Source organism: Anas platyrhynchos, chromosome 15 (assembly GCF_047663525.1).
Source record: "Anas platyrhynchos isolate ZD024472 breed Pekin duck chromosome 15, IASCAAS_PekinDuck_T2T, whole genome shotgun sequence".
In the NCBI taxonomy this organism is placed as follows: Eukaryota; Metazoa; Chordata; class Aves; order Anseriformes; family Anatidae; genus Anas; species Anas platyrhynchos.
In genome coordinates this window covers 14694127-14709841 of record NC_092601.1, presented here as the reverse complement: position 1 = coordinate 14709841, position 15715 = coordinate 14694127, and the positions used below count along the sequence as shown (strand labels likewise).

General features: G+C 49.5%; 1 protein-coding gene across 5 annotated transcripts in view; it reads right to left on the bottom strand.

The window, feature by feature from the left end:
• The window catches only part of ELFN1 (extracellular leucine rich repeat and fibronectin type III domain containing 1), a 97770-nt gene that overhangs the window by 67106 nt on the left and 14949 nt on the right, over nt 1-15715 (bottom strand). For 4 of the 5 annotated variants that reach the window (XM_027469065.3, XM_027469064.3, XM_027469066.3 and 1 more), the window contains exon 2: nt 9630-9742. The gene's annotated coding sequence lies outside the window, so the exon portion shown is untranslated. Of the gene's footprint in view, nt 1-9629; nt 9743-13096; nt 13201-15715 lie in introns of those variants that run through there. The other variant, XM_038187029.2, reaches the window with a different exon arrangement.

Below are 15715 nucleotides of genomic sequence, written 5' to 3'. Positions count from 1 at the left end.
CTGCAGACTCTCTCCTCTTCCTCTGGCCATCTTTTTTGCTGAAGACCTTGATTTGCACAGAGCTGGCTAGCTTTTGCTGTTGAAAAATGCCGTCGTGTTGAGGTTTACCTGGTCCTGAGCAAAATCTCTGTTGGATCAAGAGCCTGGCCAAGAGTCTCAGGGAAGCTGAAGGGCTGAAGTTCAGGCCCTATGGATTCTGTGTGCTCCTAAAGGGTTCTGCAGCATCTGAGTACTAAATTCCTAAATCAAGTATTTTTGTTCTTTCACAAGCAGAATGCCAAAGCTACAGCAATCATGGCACAGGCTGGCCCTTGACCTCATTGCTTTTTGGATCATTCTCTTAGAAAAGACAATTTCTACTGCTTTACCAGGGAAGTGGAGCTAACCATTGCCTCAGAGCTTTTTAAATATAAACCTGAACTATGGTCCCTGGGGTGATTTGTATAGAAACTTCACCACTTCTCAGGGCCACAGCCTTCCTGTGTGTGAAATGGAAAGAGCTCCATGCTTGCAATGTGTTTAGAGTTCCTTCAATACCTGGCACTGGCCATGCTGTATTATCCCCTGCCCCATCCTCTGAGACTAAACCTGGCGACCTGTCAAGGGGAATTATTCCAGATTACCGCTGCCCAGAAAAGAGCCTGCCAGGAAGATTTGCAAGTCACATCTCCCCGCTCCCTGCCATTGCTCAGCAAGGATGAAACTTGGGCTTTCCATCCTGGGATTAGCTGGCAATCCCAAACCAGGAGCTGGCAGCCCATTTCTTGCTGCTTGCTCTCCTTGGACTGGCTTTGAGGGCTGATCGCTGCCTATTGCACCCCACTGCACATCCCCCCTGAGGCACCACCACCCCTGCTGTTCCTGCACACACTGCACACCACATCCAGCACTGCCCATCCCAACCACACCTGGGGACCAGCAGGGTGATGATGGCAGGGCCCAAGGAACGTCTGTCCTTCTGCAACACTCGCAGTCTGGTAGAATAGCCTGGTTTCTTCATTCTCCCCATCCCCAGGCCCATATGGCAGTAGGGATAGGGAGTGCTTTAGGAGGCTGGTGTTTCCTTACAGCACATCTTGCTGGAGGTGCTGGAAGTGGCACTTTTTCTTTAGGATTATGGAAGACACCACTCAGAGCCCAGAGAAGGGGCACTGCCTGAGCAAGCTCTGCTTGGAGGAGCAGACAGGAGGGCTGGGAGAGTCCACGAGCCAGGCACAAGCATCTGAGATACCTGGGGCAGGGACTGGCACTGGTGACATTGGGACAGATTATTTAGTCACCTCAACCATGCCAGCACCACCTGAGAGAGCAGGACATCAGCTCCAATCCTATGCAGCCTCCCTCCAGAGAGGAAAAATCCCTTGGATACTGCGAAGGTTTCCTGGGAATACCCCGCTGGTGAACAAGGGCATTCCCCAGGAGATCTGTGCGCACACAGGTATGTAACACAACCCTTCAAACACACACTCAGCAAAGAGAAGTGTTAGCTGATTAAATCTCCCATAAACCTGCAGGAAGTGGGAAATATATCCGCCCCATCGGAGCTGTGAAACATATTCACCTGTTGCAGGAATTAAGCCTTTTTTTTTTTTTTTTTAACTAACAGAGAGGCAGAACTGTGCACATGGAAATCCTGCCTGAAATGAATCCCCGATAAAGAGGAAGCCAAGTTAAAAGGTGAGTTTCACTGCTTGTCAAGGCTTTGGGTTTTTAAAGGGTCTCTTGTAGAATTACTGCATTAGCAAGCTATTACAGGTGAGGATATCAAACTGCTATGCACAGCAAGAAAAAGCATGGTGCATTTGAGATGGGAAAGAAATGCATAGAAAAATGAAGCAGAAGAGAGCAAGAAGGGGAGAGAGGAGAAGCAGAGATGTACAGAGGGAAGGGAGATTGATAAATGATGGAACAGATAGTAGAAGAGGGTGAAGAAGAAAGCAATGAGAGTAGGGTAAGGAGAAAAAAAAAGATGAAAAGAGGAAGAGAAAGGGAAAGAGGAGATAAATGAGGGCAAAGACCATCTCATCATTTTGCAATTCCATCCTGGTGGAGAGGAAAATTGATGTCTGGAGCTTTTTTTTTTATTTATTTTTATTTTTTTTTTTATGACCAACCTCCTGGGCATGGGACAAAAGACAAGTTATTACCCAACCCTGGGTCAGGTCTGTAGCCTGCCAACTGCTTAGACACAATCAGAGAGCCCACGAGAGCCATAAATCAAAGGGGCCAAAGAGATCACAGGGAGCCTAGGACCAGGCACGGAGCAGAAGCAAGCTCAGCAAATGCAACATAATCACAGGAGAAGAGAGAGCCCAGGAGCAATACAGGCTGAAAAGGAGTACCCAGCCCAAAAGGGCTTTGCTCATCGCTTCTTCATGCCATTCCTAAAGACAGCACTCCCCCAGAGATGCAATTCCCCCTGCATTTCCTCCTGATTTCTCTTCCTATTGATTTTCAAGCTCTGAATACCATTTATTTTTGCTTGCTTGATTCACTCATTCATTGAATAAAGGCATCATCACTATTATTATTATTATCCCCGTCATCGGGCTCCTCATCACACATTATATTATTTGCATTGCAGAGCTGGAAGATTTCAGGTTGAGGCAGGAAATTTGTGTGAGTTGTTATTACTGCAATCAGATGAAGTGAGAATTGGATCGGCAAAGGCTGCCAGAGTGCAGCTCTCCCAGCAGGACACAGAGGCTCTGCCCAATCAGGCCGAGCTGCAGTTTTATTGTGCTGGTCCTGCCAGCAATTTCGGACTTGTCTTGCGCGTCCCATCTCCCTCCCATCCCACCAGCCACCCCCATTGGCTCCCATCAGAGAACGGGGAATGCATCGGTACAGGAGGGCAAGGAATCAGAAAAGACTTGGCGAGATTGCACATTTTCTGCCTTGCTGATGGTATTTATTAGACAACAGAAAATAGCTATTTTACCATCTGCCTTGTAAAAAAAAAAAAAAAAAGAAAGAAAAAAAGGAAAAAAACTCATTAAATTAATGGAATGTGCAGCTGCTGAACAGAGCGTTCCTCTCCCTACCACCTCCCAAGCTGCCCAGCACTTGCCGGAGCAGGGAATCCGGCTGCCAAAAAGTAGCTGAGGCTAACTTGGACTCGTGCAGTAGACAAGGATGGACTGCCAGCCTGCCTCCTATCTCAGACCCTTGCTCATGGTCCTCCAGGAGCCCTGTTGTCACACGTGGGATGGAAGGACTGCCTTGCTTGTTGTGTCATGTTCCTAAGGATGTGATCCAGACTTCAGATTCAGGAGGTCAGAGCTGCCTATCACCCTACACTGAGCATGTCAGGATTTTAGGATGCACAACATCCTATTTTCCATGCCTTGGCCATCTCAATCGATGCAAGCTGCTCAGATCACCTCTACCATCCATCTCTACACGTCCAAATTTGATCTGAGTTGGTCTTTGCCCGTGGAAGTCATCAGTTAAGAGTGGAAAACCAAAATGGCCTCAAGACTGGCTGACTGTATAGGCTGGAGGAGCCGCTGCTCGGAACAGACCAAAATTCATGAACTGAATCCTTTCTGAACCCCCAGTAAGACAGGAGCACCACAAACCAGAGATCCTTGATAATTGGAATGCTATTCACAGATCTGGAAGAACTGCAACCAGTTTAATGCCAGTATTATCAATTAATTTTTAACTGGCATGGGACAGCACCACAGGGCTTTAAGTGAATCTTTTCTTCCAAAATCTGGTGGAGCACAAGGAGTGTTTGATGGGGGAGTGGCTGCCAAAATCCCCATCACTTGCAGCATTGAGGAGCAGGTCCACCAATTCATAACTCCAAGGGCTCCCAGAGGTACCAGCTGCCACAACACATTGCCTTAGCTAATCAACTTACTGCTTCGCTGCTTCATCACAAGCAACACCATTTGTTTTAGGACAAATATAGCCCTTTCTTAGATATCTCAGGATCACTGCAGTACAAACCACATGTGCATTTTCTGCTGTTAACACCAGGGAGATCCCAGTGCTTGCTCCACTCCTCAGAAGGTGCAAACCCTCCTTTGTGGTCCTCTGCTCTTCCTAGGAGGCTTCTCTATATGAATTTTTGACCTACAAGACTTTTTTTTTTTTCCATGTCTTTCATAGTAACTTTTCATAATAACTTTTTTTCCCTTAAATTCGCTCTGTTAGAGGCATTGGGTGGCAGCGGGCCTGGGGACACGAGCCCAGCTGTGCAGAGGCTGCTTCCACCACATCCATGGAGGACGCAGGAGGCGATGGCCTCCCGGGTTTCAGCACACAAAGACAAGTTACGGGCCTACAGCCTGCACAATCACTTCATGCCGAAATAAATCCTGACATAACAAGTCCTAATACCACCAAAGAAACTATTACAGTCAGTCACAGAAATAATCCATGTTGAAAAAGGGTGAAAATACCTCCTCCCGGTGGAATAACACGGCTCCGGAGGATCCGTTCCAGTCAGGGACAATCATTTCACATTCGCCCAACAGATGAGGGCAGCTCTAAAAGGCCAACTCTTTTTGCCAAAATCCCCTCTGCCTAAGTGAAATTTTTGTCACGTTCCAGTCAAAGATGCACTTTTAAAACCAATGATCAAGAACAAAAGGGAGGACCATGAAAGGCAGAGATCAAATCGAAGCCCAGAAGGACGTCCTGGCTGCCACTTACTCCGTTGCCTTTGGCCCCATTGATCTCTAATGAGCAGCAGTTAGGGCAGAACACCAACCTAATTGCTTCACAAGCATAAGGTCCGTAGCTCTCAGACTTGAATGGCAAAATTGCTGAGATCCTTGGCCTAGGTTGCCCCTGGTTTTGGGAACCTTTAGCAGAACTGTGGCCAACGCTGCCTGGCGGGTGCTGGTGTGGGCTGTAGGGGCTTTGCATGCACAGTCCCATGGCATGGCTGCTGGCAAAAACACGTGTGGGGCACACCAGCCCTAGGGGTACAGCCTGTGCCCAGCAACCTGGCAGCCAAATGACATGAAGGGGTACTGAAAAATGGGGGCAGGCTCCCCCTGCCCAGGAAAAAAAAAAAAGTTTGCTTTCTTAGAAAAAAACTTTTTTTCTTTTTTAAAATAAGTTCCTTCAATTAAAACCAGAAGTCCACCACAGGAGATTCTGATAAAAACAATGACACTTTATGAAGTTGCTCCAGGGAAAGTCATACCATTGGAAGCTGAGCTGTGGGCATGGTGAAAGCACCTCTGCACGTGCAGGATGTTTGAGGAAAACACTCGCCTTCTGCAGACAACACGCGTGTGACTTTGGGATGTTCGTTTCTCATGTGTTTGCCCTCCCCACCTGTGATGTCTGCAGCATGTGGGGCTGATGCAGGGCTAGGAGAAGGGCAAGGGGAGGTGTTGTGGTTGTAGGTGTTTAGGAGAAAGTAGAGCACAAACATGGCCACAGTGTGCTTGCATGGCTCAGCACACGGGGCTCTGGCTGCAGCTGGTATTATTTTTGAGGTGTTTTCTGCCTGTACATCTCAGAGCTGCTCATGCAGTCACAGGTCCATGGCCATGCGCTTCTCAAAGGGAAACAAGACAGCAAATGAAGGACCTAATCCTCCAGGTCTGCTCTTGGGCCAGCAAACAGGTGAGGAGCTGCTGCTTTTTGATGCCACGGGTCTCATGTCAGCATCATTCCAGCGGCTCCATCCCCTTCACACGGGAGCGTCTGTTCCCACCGCCAAACCCGAGCATCTCCGGATGATTAAAGGAAGCGCAGCCTTTTAAATCGCTCTGATTGGGGTTGATGGCTGCCTGGAGCTGGACACTCTGCTTTAATGAGGTGTGAAAATCTCCCTGCTGCAACCAGCGTTTCCTGGCTGAGAAAAATGAGGAGGAAGGCAGAGGGGAAAACACCCTCCTCTGGCAGGGTACCTTCCTCACAGTGCCTGAATTCAGGCAACTCCAGGCCCGGTGTGAATGGTCCCATCCTCACCCTCCACCAAGCAACTTTTTCAGAAGCTCTCCTTGGCAAGATTTCGCCTTACCACAGCAGAGGGGAAGAGCTCCAAACCAAAGGATGCCTTTCCTAATGCCCAGACCGGGCTAAACAGAAGCACAAGGGGAGGCCGGAGGTGTCCTGCAGCGAGTGACCCTCAACATGACATTGACAGCTCTTAATTCCTAAGCCCGCTTTGGAAGGATTTCAGCAGATCCTATTTAATCGCCGCAGCCTCCTCGGCTCGGGGCAGCAGCCCGCCTTCTCCTCCCGGCTCTCTCCAAGAACTGGCCGGCTGCCACGCTCCCATCCCGGGAAGCACCGGCAGAGCCGCCCTCGGCTCGTTTACCAGCACACAGCTCAGATCTCGTTTGCTTAATTTGCAGGAGGACTCCCCCTCACTAACGAGGGGCACCACTTCCTGCAGGTGCACCCCGAGCTCCCTGCAATGAGGCTGTGCACAGCATTAAATATTTAAGTGCTTGTCAAAACGGTGTAATGATTTTTTTTTTGCCTTGTTCCATTAGCTCCATTTCCAAAGGCCACCACTGGAACTACTGAACATTTATTTCTATTGAACCCAGCTTAGAAGTTATGATGTGAGAAGCTGGGAGACAGGACAGTATGTTCTGCGGTGCTGGCTGCTCCCCACCGCCGCTCAGCCGAGACACGCCAGCCTTTGAAACATCATTTTTATTCCCACCTTACAAAAACTAAAATAAAAAGAGATTGATTCTTCCGCTGCTTGATTTGCTTTGCTGGCTAAATGAGTTAGCGAAATACCAGTGAGGTGGCTTCCCCAGGCAGGTTTTGGGGCTGCCAGCTTGGATGTGGTTTGTGCATCCTCGCTGCGTGAGCTGGATTTTTAAGGTGATTTCCCTGCTGCTAGAGAAGCATGCACCCAAATCTCCCTCCCTCCCCGGCTATGTCTGAGCAGCACCACATTATATTTGAATATTAGACAACAGCACTAAAGGAAGCCAGTGCAGACACCAGTCTGGGGAAGAGCTGAGGCTGCAGACCCCAGGTTTGCTTCGGGTTCACAGCATCACAAAGCAGAGCCAGAGGGAGATGCACAGGGCAGGGGACACCTGCAGCCCCCAGGGACACTGGAGGGATGACCCCCACACAGGAGTTGCCTTTGGCGCGGGCTCAGCTCCCCATAAGCAAGCCCCTAGATTTGCAGGATGGAGCTGGGCTTGCTGCAGGACAGAGGAAGGGATTGCTCGTGGCAGCCCTGCAATCCCCATCCCCACTCCCTTGGGAAAAATAAAAAATAAAAAGGGAAATCTAAAGCAATTTTAAAGGCTTCCCTGCATTTTAATCCCTCCCTCTCTATTTAAAGACATGAGAGCGCCCAGGAATTTCAGCACTGCTGCCTGAATGCTCCAAAAAGTTGTAATCTCGGGCAGTGACATCACAGGCTGTTGTCATGGGGATGTCACAAACTTATTGCCATGGGGATGTCACTAACTCAGCACTGTGACTTCAGCAGGATGGGCAGCAAGGGAGGCAGCGCTTCCCAGCCTCTGGTGTCTCTGGCAATTAGCAAACTGGCACAGGAAGCGAGGACGAGAGGCAGGATAGGAACATAAAGCCATTTGGTAAGTATGATCTATCGGAAAGTATTCCCTGATGAGAGGGGGCCTCCTTAATGGGTCCTGTGCTCTTAAGTAAATGGAGAAAGGCAGAGAATAAAATAGAAATTATAGTGATTTGTTTTATTGGGCATTTCATTGAGTAATTAAGAGGATAATTGGAAGTGGGAACATTAGAAGGCGTTACACTCAGCCCTTGCCTTGCTCTGAAGGACTGAGCTATTGAACACACAGCAGTGCCCGACGCTTCCCAACCTTAACACGGGGGCTCCCCAGCACGAGGGGGCACACAGCACATGGGTTGTGCTGCAGAACAAGCAATCATGTATAAAATGGGAAGGAAGGGGTTGGAACACATCTCCCCAGGGCTCAGCAGCGTGCTGGAGCTCTCCCAGGGCGCACAGCAAAGCCCACCACTGCACATCACCGGGCTTGTGGTGCCAGGCTCCAACAGGTCTGCACAAGTGTTTAAGTACAGGGAAAAGCTGAAGTCAGATCTGGCCATGGAGGATCTCCTGCCATGGGGAAACGTGCTGATGGAGCACTCAACCTAAGCTGCCTCACCAAGATACCCAGCTCCTCCTGTGGGTGAGGAAGCCCTGGTGCCAACACACGTTCATGAAAGACCCACTCGAACAGTGAAATACACAGCTCCTTCCAGCCCCCAGCACACCTCACTCTGCCCAGTTTAGCCACTGGCACAGCCATGCTCCAGCACAGATGTCAGGACACCAGGTCCCACAGCTCCCACCACAGTTTTCCTCCCCACATTGCACACCAGAGACCCCAACCCCTCCACACAGCCGTCTCCCAGGAGGCCCCAGTCAGAAACCAGCCCCAGCAAGAGCAATCTGTCCACCACAAGCCCCCAGGGGTCACCACAGGAAACAAACGTTAAGTATGTTGAGGGAGAAGCGCAGATTGGGATGACCAACACCATGAAAAGAAAGGGCTGCAGTGGAGGCAATGAGTCTGACTGCTCACTGGTATTAGCACTTGGGTATAAGAAGGCTAATTGATGATATTGTCTCTAACCACTTGCTCAGGAGACAAAACACAAAAGCCATCAACGCAGAAATGGGTGTCAGAGAGAACTCCCCACCTACAACACAGATGTTGCCAAGAATTACCCAGCTTCTAGAGCCTTGTTTGCTCTGGGACCACATCACTTATTTAGGAAAGTCCAGCAGCACTTTAAACAGAGTTTAAAGCTATCCTGTATGACTGAAAACCCCTTTTTTCTCCCTAAGAAGATGGCTGTAAGGACTGTAATCCAGTTACCACACTGGGCTGGCCTTCTGGGGGCAGCGGCTTTGTCAGGGCTCAGCTCAATGGTGTCAGACAGCCACAAACCCAAAATTCAGGAAGCCACCAGCCTCCCACCAGCATCACTGCTCCTCTTCAGCCTTCCCCTGCTCAGCAGCTGCCCAGGGAACAATCCTAATCAGCACAAAGTAAAACCAGTAGGGTTTGGGGCACACTGCTGTCCTCACAGGCACTGCAGCAGCCTGTTGGGAGAGACAAGTGCTCAGCACATCCCTAAATCAAGGCTCCTGTTTGAAGTATGTGGATCAAGGCTGGATTAGCAGAGCCTGGTAGGAGAGCCTAGCTCTGCTCCCACGCAGAAAAGGCTGCTCGGCAGCAGCAGCCAACACAGCTTCATCCTGCTCAGCCATTCCTACAAGCCCTGAGAAGCAGCCACAGCATTTAGGAAGGGGCAGTGTCACAGATGATGTTAGGGTTGACCCTGCGAGGGGTAATGGCAGAGCGATGCTGCAGGGAGTGGAGGCAGAGCTGCCCTAGCTCTGCCAAACTCATGTAACAAACTTCCATGAGGTAGATGAAAACCAACAGCAAAAGTAGGAAAAATGCCACCATCTGCCTGGTCAGACAGATCCCAGAGCCACTGGGTGCACAGCAGGTCCCAAACAACTTATTCATGGCTTGAGACAAGTTTAAAGAAACAATTCTGAGGTCCCCCTCTTGCAAAAATCTTATTTCTCCCCCTCCAATCCATGCAACAAGCAGGTTTAGCACAATTCAAATGATGGATGGGGACAGAGGATGAATACCAAGTCCCAGCCCTACCTGGAGGTGCATCCTTCCCTTCTCACCAAGCAGCCGTGATGACGTTCCTGTCCCTTGGTAGTTTTCCAACATCCTGTGCTGAAGGTAGATTTATGCACTGATCATGGGTGGAGCTGTTGATAAAAGTGCAGAGAAACAGGGTTTTACTGCGAGGTTTAGGGCTACATCTCTCCCAGCTTTGTATCATCAGGACGTTGTTTTTAAATCCTTTTTCTATGATTGCCCAAGTTTTTGGTTCAAAGCTTTAAAAATTGCAGATCTTCTTTTATCTTCTATGCATGAAATAGCTAGAATCATTACGTGGCCTAAATGGATATTTTGGGAAGGACCCAGGTTCAAGCCATCCTGAGTTTAACCAGCAGTCAGGAGGATGAAGCTGATTTGCAAATAATGTGCTGTGCCGACTTCACCCGAACCCGAGGGGAGAGGCAGTGGCTACTTGCCATTCATCGTGAGAAACTGAACAACAGAGAAATTGAGTTCAATGGTAAAAATAATATATAGGAAAAAAAAAAATCAAGAGAAATTCACAGCAGACCAATTTCCTCCTGCTCGAGGGGAATGTCCCAGGACTGCAATGAAACCTCGCCTCAGCAAGCAGCTGCTGCCCGGGCACTGGGGACAAATAGAGCTGCTGTACTCGTCCTGAGAGCACATTCCTAACCGAGAACTGCAGGCATTTCTCATGCTCAACATCAGCCACTTCTTCTTTATGCAGTTTAGAAGACAACTTTTCCCTTTTCGCACTGCAAATGCCTTCCCCTGTGAGGGCAGAGCTCCGATACTGGTCTGCAGCACTGCATCTCCACGGTAAATTGCCTATCGATGACTTTGTGCCTAATACATACAATGAGAAGCCGAGGAGCTAATATAATGCAATTTTCCATGTTTACTGCATTACAGTGGTTGAATCTGCTGATTAGTTCCTATTTTTCTTGCCGTCTCTTCCTCAGCCTTCCTTTTCTTTTGGCCCTGCTTATCTGCATACGGAGTCATTTATCTGTGCGGCTGGTGTAACAGCAAGCAGGGCCGAAGCTCTCATTTCTCTTCCCTTTTCAAATTTAATCTCACAGACCTCAATCTTTGTGATACTGCTATTATTTTGTCTCTATCTGATCTAACAGGAACAAGCCATTATTTTTTTTTTTTTTGCCTTTAAAAAAAAAGAGAAAAATGGAAAAAAACTAATCCGAGCAAAAAGATAATGATGGCTGTGGCACTAATGATCCTTGGCACATCTCCTTGCAATGAATCCGGTGCTAAAACAGAGCGCGTTTGTTTCCCTTCTCTCTACATCGCTGCAAGGCTGACCCCTCATGCTCAGGCAGCTCCCCCCCAATAAACAACGCTGCCCTGATCTCCCAGGGGATTCAGCGCACTGCCAACCATCTCAGCAGCCCTCCTCGTTGTCTCAACTTTATTTACCCAAATAGTGGGAAAACAAACTCAAGTGGAGCCAGGCACTCTCCAGTGACATGACTGCAACTGGCTTCTTTAGTTTGGTTCCCCTGCAAGCTAGGGAAGCATCTCCCTCCTGATGGTTATTAACTGAAAAGGAGAGAAGGGAGATTTCCTACAGCATAAACAATATCACAGCGATATTATTTAGCTCCTCACCACTGTTCCCCAAATCTTTTCCCCAAATCTTGCAGCAAGGGATTTTGCCCCCCAGCTTCCTCAGTGCTCCCAGCTCTGGGCAGAGTCTCCCATTGGGAGACCACCAACTAAAGCACCAAGGCACGCTGTTCCACATGCACAGACCCCATCCACCAGCAGGATTTACCTAGGAGAGAGCAAATCCAGGGAATCCCTCTTCTCCCAGCTCCCTTTACCTGCACCCAAACAGCCAGAGGTGCAGCAAGCAGCAAGCACACACTCCCTCCACCCTTCTGGTGCCTGCAGCCTGCACTGCCTTTGCGTGATTTTGCTCAGTGCAGCACTCTTTACCTCTGCCTGCAGCCCAGACACCTTCACACACCCTCCCTTTGCCCTAGGAGTGTTATAAATAAGTCCCAGGACCACACTCTGCCCTTGGTCTCAGCGATGCAAGCAGGGACTCAAAGCAGCTTCAAAGGCACACGGCCCTGGCAGGGCACAGGATCCAGCCTGTCCCCCCTGCTAGGATCTACACAGGTGAAACTCTCCGAAATCAAACAGCCTTTGCCCACACAACCTCAGACCAAACCCACAAGGGACCTGGTTTTGGGAACCCTTTGCTCACAGCCATGTGGAGCTCTCTGAACTGCACCGTCACCGGGGGATGCTGGGCACTCCTTGGTCTAGCTATAACACAGCATGCTGTATGATTATTAATAATGAAAGACGAAGATTAGAAAGAGCATTATTAATTTTAAAGCTACTAATAATCATGAGCTGTCCCTCACTTCACCCTGCAAGCTATAATGAAAGAGCAAATTCCAGCTCTGAGCATCTCTAACGGAGGCTGCTGCGATCCGGAGCCCAGCTCATGGCCGCAGGCATTTTCTGCAGCTGGTAAGGAACCTCAAAGGTCTTCTGCTGTGAACAATCATAAAAAGCCAAGGATAGCAGAAAAATAGCTCTGATCTATGGCTTCAGGAAGAAGGACTCGCACCAACCTCCCAGCTCTGCTATACCAAATTGTTTCCTTGCGTCCTGGGCTGTACCCATATCATCACCCTGAGCCCAGGTTTGCACAGAGACCTCTGTCACAGCAGTCATTAGACAGCAATGACCCATTTTAGCAGTAAGGGAAGGCCTGCATTTCCTGAAAATGCTCATTGCTCTCTTCCTCCCAGGGAAAATCCAGTTATTTTCAGTCTCGTGGGAGCACGAGCCAAGCAAAAGTCACTGGAGTCCCTTCAGCAGCGAGCTCCCATGGCACAGGGCTGTCCCTGCAGTCAGATAGCTCAGCTCCCACAGGCAGCACGTGCTCCCAGAGGTGCTCCATCAGCACAGGGAGGATGAATTGGGAGAGAGGCCATTTCTGGTCCAAACCCAGCAGCATCTCAGCAGGACAGGCAGAGCAGGCAGCCAACAACCCCAGCAAAAGCTCAGGGTGTCGGAAGGGCAGAGCATCCTTTGCGCATCACAAGTAATATTTCCTTGCAAGATCTGGCACAAATGGCATTGGTGGTGAATCACTTCTCTGTTGTACTTTACTTGGCAAAATAAGGGGGAAAAGGCATTTTATGGAGAGACTCAAAGCACCTCTCCTTTGAAAATAGGCTCTTTTGGGTACAGTTATCCCTTTCTTTTTGGGAAGGGGAGGGAGGCACAAGAGGCTGAAGGAGCTGCTGAAATCCAGAGGGATCTGGCTGCAAAGCCTGGAGCATAACTCGGATCTCAGGGACCAAGACCCACATGTAAGGACAGATTAAACACCACTGTCCTCAGGATGGAGATGTGCTTCCAGGCACCCTCCTGCCCACCAGCCCCATGCCATGCCAGCCCTGCAGACCAGGCAGCAAGGAGCTGCATTTGCTTACCCAGATCTTTCCTAAGCATCCAAAGGCCTGGCTCCTCAGCAGAGTGCTAATTCTCACCCTCTTTCAGCCCAGCTTTTTTTGCAGCTTCTCTACAAATCCAGAATACATTTGAGAGATCAGCACAATGTTTAGTGAGAAAATCGTATGCTACATTTCCGCTTGGCATGACTTTGAAATGGTTAAGCTGTTAAGCCCTGAAAGGGAAGTTTTAAGAATACAGTGGGGAAAAAAGAAGCCAAAAACAAAAATAAACCAACAGTGGCAAAAATTAGAGCATGAAAAAAAGAAACTGTTTTGATAGATCCCTTTTTCCAGAGGAACAGGACACACAGGCTGCTGCTTCCCAATGTCAGGATCTCTGCAGCACCGTTGCACTTGGATTTCCATTAACAACAGCAGGAAAAACAACAAATTGAAAATCAACACTAGCACAGACAAAGTTTTTCTAAGCAAGGATCAAACCTCCGATAAATCTCTAAGCCATGGCCATTTGCTCATCTTGTTCTCCCCCACCAAGGGGGATGCTACGGGGCTGGCAGGTGTTACTTGGCACAACAGTGCTCATGTCAGGACTGGCAACAGCTCAGGTGGTGACACTCTTGCATCCACATTTTCCAGATAAACCCTTCCAAAAAGGAGCAAACCCTGTGTGAGCACATGGCTGACCTTCATGCAACAACCCCAGGCCCTCTGAGGGTGGTCGGGTTCTGCCTGAAGTATCAAGAGCCCTCCCCACCCTCACCCCAGCCAGTCTGCTTTGCACAATCATCATCCCTGTGCCACTCAGGTCCCCCTCAACTCCTGTCTTTGCTGCTGTGAAAAATGGCTGGCTTATTTGCTCAGTCAAAGGACACTGCTCCAATCACAACAGCTGATTTTTATCTTTTAAAATCATAAGATGTAATGCAATGTCGGATCAAGAGACATCCAAGATCCTATACACATGACATCATCTATGGCTGTTCCATAAAGCAGCAGGGCAATCAAAGCATCAGCGGCACTCGCCTGCTGCCTTTAGGTCCACATGAGCAGCAGGGACAGACAAGGACTCTTTTCTTCCCCACCCAGCCTCTTCTGGGTCACTGTGAAGTGTTTGCTACTCAAAGAGCTCTTAGAAGAGAGCTCTCTCCCCTGGGATGGTTTGGATCTCAGACATCAGGTTAGGGCACCCACAAAGGTAACGCTGGAGAAAACCTTGTTTTCCAGTGTGTTCACACCTGGGCACATCTCCACAGAAGTCAAGCATGTGTCCTGATACAGGCACCTCCTCTGCAGCTCTGCACATTGACCCAGCTTCAGCTGGGAATAATGACAATGAATAGACATCTGCTTGCAATAAACCCCAGACATCCCCATTAGCCTTGGGCTGAGACATCATTCCTGGGATGCAGACACCATTCACCCCACCCTGTCCCCCATCTCCTGGGCTCTGTCCCCATTCCTGCACTCCCCCTCCCAGAATCACCTCCCTCTACAGTCTGGAGACTGCAATTCCTCCAAAAAAGTTCTCAAGCCCTTGATGCTTTAAGCAGAGAATGCCTCACCTGAAGCACTGACAAAACCCTGTGATTTGTATTGCAAAACCAACGCTGCTGCTGTCCCCCTCCTTGGTGCTTAGCCCTCCTCTAACAACCACCAGCATCTCTGCAGCTGTCGCCTGCTCCTGGATCGCAGCACGGCTACAAACAGGTCACAAGACGGGGTAGAGCACGCGGCAACCTGCAGAGGACTTGGCCCAAGAACAGCACGATAAATAATTACGTTACTGCAAGTCAAGGGGCAGAGCGTTTCCACTGATAGCATCCTTGCAAGGGGAGAGAGAAGGGGGGTTATTTACTCCGCACTGGTGTTCATACTGAGCACTGCTCCCACAGTGCTGCCTCCAGGAGCTCCTGCTCCCTGTCCCTGTGGCCATTCAGCCCCCCCAGCCCCTTCCAAGGGACAGTCCTGCTCGTGGTCAGCATGCACCCAGCCTCCAGTGTATTTGAGCTCTAATCTCCCACCAGCCTTTTGGGATTTCAGCCTTCCTCCACCCCATTTTCAAGCAGGATTCGTGGGAGGCTGGTGCTGGATCTTTAGGAAGTATCTCACAGCTCACAAAATAATACCTAAATAAGCCCACGCCTCCTCCTTCCCTCATCTAAGTGCCACATTAACAGGTGCGGAGTCTCTCTAAGGGAATCGGAGCTGCTGTGTGAGCATCCCCACTGCAGCCCAGCAAAACAAAACGACGGGAGGGAAAATGGATCAGGATCGATGGAGGAGCTCTCCTGCCCTGGGCACTTCCTCGCTGGGTGGCCAGAAGGACAGCACAGGGGCTCCATGCCAGCAGCTTGGTGAACACCTGATTTTATCATAAAGGATGCTGAGAAGGTGCCGGAGGAAGAAGGGGATTTTTTTTTTTCCCTCCTTCCTTTTGATTTAAACTCTTCTGCTGGCACTGGCTCCTGGACATGTATTTCTCCATGCTCAGCTGCTGCTGACTGTGATAATATAGAAGCACAGACCCAGGCGGTTGCTGTCTGGGGGCTCTCCTGTAGATCAGCAGCACGATGAGGAAGAGGCTTATTTGCATTGCAGTCACTTGCTGTTTGAAGCAGGATGCCAGGAGCACAGAAC